A 3,770-nucleotide genomic window follows, 5' to 3' on the forward strand; every position below is an offset into this window, starting at 1 on the left:
CACTGGACCACCAGGGAAGTCTCCCGAGCCTCAGTTTCTTAATCTGTTAAATGGGCATAATAGTAGAACCTACCTCCTGCAAAGCTGTGAGGGTTAAATGAGATGGCATGTTTAAAGTTCCCAGCACAGAGCCTGAGCACTCATGATGATTGGTTAGCTTCCTGGTGCCAACCCCAGGGAAGCCACATTCAATTTGCCACACTGCTCTTCAATGCTGGAAAGGACTTCAGAGGCCATTCGTTGTACAGATAGGAGCAAAGAAGACTTTAGAGAGATCCACTGGAAAGGGAGGCTGCTGGGGCTGCCTGTCCCAGCCTCCTTAGGTGGGAGAGAATGTGGGGCAGTGGAAACAGTCGGGGCCTGGGGGGCTGAGGGGTGGGGTGAAATCCTGACCCCGATGCTAACCTGTTGTGGGACTTGGTGGGATGGAGGCCTTGAGGCACTCAGTTTTTTCATCTGTAAAATGGGATAATAACACTTGCCCAGAGAACATTATGGTTAGAAGAGGGGGTCAGACACTCGGATGCCCACAGGGCCCAGTCAGGCAATGTAAAGGTGACTTCCCAAAGTAATCCTACCTCTCGAGAGAACCCTAAATCCTGATTTTAGGTAGGACATCCCTGTTTGTAAGTGTTAGAAACTAATTCAAGCTTTTTTAAAACACAAGGTGGGTCAAAGCTACCACGCCGTGGCCTGAATTTGATCTGTGGATTGCCAGTGTGTAGCCTCTGGTGGAAGGTGATGCACTTAGTAGGTGCTTTTAGGGGCTCGATAAATAAGGTCCTTTTCTCTTGGGGAGTCGCTCTCGGCGCCCCCATCTTCAGAACCTCTCCTCCATCCATCTCTATGCTGCCACCTGCCTGCTTGGAGTTCAGATCTTCCTAGAGCCCTTGAATTCAGGAAGGGGCTGAGTCCTACCCAGATCAGAGCCTCTGGCCATCCTCACCCCTCCTTCGTCCCCATCCCGAAAGGCCGTGTCTTACCAGGAAGGCACTGCCTGCCTGGGGACCCAGAATCACAAAGCACACAGGTGGCTGGTATAGGAAGCGCATGTCACAGGCTGGTCATCACCACGGCTGCTCCCTCCTCCTGTCTGTGGCATCAGAAAACCCTGAGAACCAGGTGACACAACTCCCCAGGGAGAGTACCTGCCTCAGGGAGTGGCGGCCGGGATTCAGAGGTGCAACCAGGCTCAGATGCTGGCGGATGCACCAGTAAAACAGGCAGAAAAGGAGTGATACCAGGTCAGGACTGCATGGGGCCTTGGAAGGCAGCCCAAGTGTTCTGTGGAGAAACCAAGGCCTAGAGAGAGGAAGGGCACATGTCTGCTGACTCATGATTGAACGCTCTTTCCGTGACATCTTCCTGCCAGACCTAGAGCAGGGGTATCAGAGTCTGGGGAGGGACCACATTCCCTGATCTTCGTATCCCCTAGGTCATGGGAAGAGGAGGCCTGCAGATTTAGTTTCCATCCTGGTTCTGTTTCTTACTGTGTGTCCTTGGGCGACTCACATAGCCCCTCTGGTCCTCAGTTTCATCATCTGTAAAGTGAGAATAAGCCTCTTGCCAAGGCTAAATGACAACTTGTGTAAAATGTCTGGTTCACAGTAGATGCTTAAAACTCCTTTTATAAAGCACTCATATATGGCCTCATTTCAAAAAAGGCTGAGAAGTGGCTTGCAAACACACACCACAATGCCAATGCAGGAAAGACCTAGATGAGAGGACCGGATGACGGGATGGTGGGATAAGGTCTTGTATAGTTGCGAGCAGTGGGCCGCACATCTGGATCAGAGTTTCCTGGCAGCCACAGCAAAGGGAGATATGTGACTGTCATGTGACTCTTGGTGTCCATAAGCTGAGAGACTACTGCTTGCTTAGGAAAAAAAATTAACTTTTCTTGGTAATGAGATGTGAGCGATTTCTCGTGTGAGTCTTCAAAAACAGGCCCTGTGGGAAGAAGTAATTCTCTTTCCTTTCCACTCTCTCACTTCCTTCTCTAACTATTCCTTGGGGTCACCCAAACCCTGCAACCCATAGTTGATGGCATAATGGTTAAGAGGCCCAGCCCTGAAGACAAAACCAGTCTCCACCTCTATGCAGCCTTGGCCTCGAGACCACCCCTCTCTGAGCCTCAGTTTCCTCATCTGTAAAATGGAGGTTATAACAATAACTACCTCCAGGTTCTTGAAAATTAGAGGTGGTGAAACAGCAGGTAGAACACTGACCAGTTTAAACTGGTTTTGCTTCCTTAAAACGGGTTGTTGATTAATCAGACCTGGAGTTATTTTCCAGACAGCACTGTGCATGTCTCCAGGGTGACCCCGGAACCAGGAATCTTCAGCCGACAGAACTTAAAGAATAGAAATGTTGCCACTTGGGGCCCTTTACGAAGCGGGAATTCCTTCAATAAGGAAACTCTGGCGTCCAGCAGTAGCTTATTTGGACTGATTCGAGACTAGCCAATCAGCTTCCAAGTTTGAGGTTCACCCTAACCCTTTAAATTTCACCCAGAACCCTGGATCGGAGGAGACAGATTTGAGCCCTGTTTCCTATTTCCTTGCAGGTTGACCTCGTGATAAAGTTATTTTTTTCCTCAAAAGCCAGTGCCACAGTATCAGGTCCTGCGTGCATCAGGCAGCCAGCACTTGCTGGGTAACAGCGGATTCTTCTATAAAGACCTTCAAGTGACATCTTGCACACAGTAAGTACTCCATAAATGGTGGCAGGAACTCAATAAATGGTCACTGAATGAATATCAAAAGGCAGCAAAAGCATTTTCTCTCCCAAACCATCTCTTCAGTGCTTCTCGGCAGCAGGCTTTCTCCCCAAACCAAACTGAAATCGCGTGTGTGTTTTAATCAATTCCATGGTTTGCGGGAGCCGGAAAAGCCCAGGTTAATGGAACACAGCCGAATCCCCCATGAGTTTCAAACCCTCCTTGAAAGGCCTCTGCTTTTTCCTGCTCAGCCACTGGGAAGTCGCTGCCTCCACTCGGGGAGGAGAAATTGAATAATTGATGCAATTTGAATAACACTAGGATTTGTAATGATATTGAAATGTAAAGATAAAAAGGGGCGTGAACGTGGGCTCATAGCGGAAGAGGCAAGCTGTTAACAGGCACTTAGGGGCTCGTGAGGTGGGAGGCGCCCCCCTGCAAACGTGGGCTGAAAAGGCATTTGAGAGAGGAGGCGCTGGGTTGGGGGGGTTGGGCAATTTCTACCCGATGAGGGAGAAAAAACATATTCATAAATAAGATGCGGAAATTCTCCCTACTCAGCACTGCTAACAGAAAGTGGATAATTATTTAAATGCCAAATCATTCCGTTCATTAGAATCCCAAATCATATCTGAAGAAACTGATTGCCCAGGGCAGGGATGAGAGGGGGCGGCGGAGGAGGGGGCGTGCCTAGGAAAGCAGGAAATGGGGAGGGTCTCCCCAACTTCTGTCCAGGCCAAGAGGAAGTTGGGGTAGAAAGGACGGCAGGATAGTAGGGAAGGTAGGAAGATGGGGTGGAAAAAAAATCAGATAACTGTGGGTCCAAGGTCAGGATCTGATACTTCCTGATTGTGGGCCTCCTTTGTTACCTTTCTGAGCCTCAGTTCGCCCAGCTAGAAAACGGGGCATCTACTTTGCAGGCAGTGAATGTTAGCTGCTGTGATTAGGGAGGCAGAACGGAGAGGGGGGTCAGGATGGGGAATGGGCTGGGGGTGGTGGCGGAGAAGCCTCAAATAAGCCCCAAGCCAGGCTCCTTTTTCCTCTGCAATCC

Source organism: Hippopotamus amphibius, chromosome 8, assembly GCF_030028045.1.
Source record: "Hippopotamus amphibius kiboko isolate mHipAmp2 chromosome 8, mHipAmp2.hap2, whole genome shotgun sequence".
Lineage (NCBI taxonomy): Eukaryota > Metazoa > Chordata > Mammalia > Artiodactyla > Hippopotamidae > Hippopotamus > Hippopotamus amphibius.